The sequence below is a fragment of the Bos indicus genome, chromosome 14 (assembly GCF_029378745.1).
Source record: "Bos indicus isolate NIAB-ARS_2022 breed Sahiwal x Tharparkar chromosome 14, NIAB-ARS_B.indTharparkar_mat_pri_1.0, whole genome shotgun sequence".
In the NCBI taxonomy this organism is placed as follows: domain Eukaryota; kingdom Metazoa; phylum Chordata; class Mammalia; order Artiodactyla; family Bovidae; genus Bos; species Bos indicus.
Window position 1 is genome coordinate 21,758,337 of NC_091773.1, and position 1,330 is coordinate 21,759,666.

The 1,330-nt window shown below is 44.5% G+C and overlaps 1 pseudogene; it reads right to left on the reverse strand.

Annotated features, from left to right (window-relative positions):
- Positions 1–80: 80 nt before the first annotated feature.
- Positions 81–1,003, reverse strand: LOC109568188 (transcription initiation factor TFIID subunit 12 pseudogene; annotated as a pseudogene).
- Between the last annotated feature and the right edge of the window lie 327 nt (positions 1,004–1,330).

Genomic DNA, 1,330 nt, shown 5'->3' on the forward strand with positions numbered 1-1,330 from the left:
AGTTACATAATAAACCACAAATAAAATCTCTGGAAGATACACTGCTCTTCTTTGAGACGGCAGGGAACAAGGACTGGAAGTTGGGGTAGGAGGCTTTATTCTTTTGGCAGATCCTCTCAGTCATTATAGATATTGCTGCACTGTTAATAAAAAATATATGCTTCTCTGTAAAGCATTAAAAAAAAAAAATCCAAGGATGAGATGGCTGAGGTCTCAGCTCAAGTATCTCCGAATACATTGCTGTCCATCCCCTGAGCTTTCCATGCGTTATTTCTTGGTTGTTTTCCGGATCAACGCCATTCTCTGTGAGCTTCTGTGGTGCAAGCTTTTTTGTAGGGTCGGATTTCTTCAGAGCTAAACCCTGGGATCCACATGTTCCACTGGCGTTCTAGATGCAACTGGACATTTTTCACCTCCAGGGTGCTGGACTTGCGATGCCGAGCAAGCTGGCAGGCAGCTGTCACCACACTCTCAATAAAATCATCAGCAATCTGCAGCAGCATCTCCTCCACATCTTCATCCAATTGCTCATTAGGATCCACTTCTCTTACTAAGTCCTGTAACTTCTTCTTGGTCAATACCTGATTGTTTTCAGGGCTGAGACGCCCTCCTGTCCCAGGAGTGCCTGGGATCTTCACCACTGCAGTGCTACTGGCCATGGAGCCTTGTGGAGGGGTGCTCGCTGGTTCCGGTTTTATTGATGAGAAATTGGACAGGTTGATTAGGGCTGAGGGACCAAACTGGTTCATAATCTGTCTTGCTTTGGACTTCAGCTCATAGAGCTTATCGAGATCTTGTTTCTTTTTGGAGCTATGAGGACAAAGGCCAATCAACACTGTGGATCTGGGTCCTGACTCCTTCCTCCCGCTCTTCTTCCTCAACTGCCAGGGCCCAAGACTCACAGGCAGCAGTGTCTATCTCCCCATGATATGCAGAGACTGCCCCAGTGAAGCGTTCGTCTCAGCAGCCTGTCCGACTGCTCGGCCCTCCCCCGGAAGCTATCATGGTTATGTAGCCCAAATCTCATTTGTTTCCAAGAAAGAATCTTCCCAAAGCATCTCACAGTTTTGATCAGCTTCAGAAAGTACTGCTCACTTTTCTTAAAGAGAAGTCCTTTCTTTTTTGTCCCCTCTGGCAGCTTCTCATTTACCTCAGATGAAGTTGCCCATATTTAGCAAATAATGATACAGGACACCAGTTCAATATGAATTTCAGATAATCAATAAATTTTTTAAAGATGTCTCAGATACTTTATGGAACATACTGAATTTAACAAAATGATTATTTGTTTATCCGAAATTCATATTTGATCGGACCTCTTGCCCTTGAG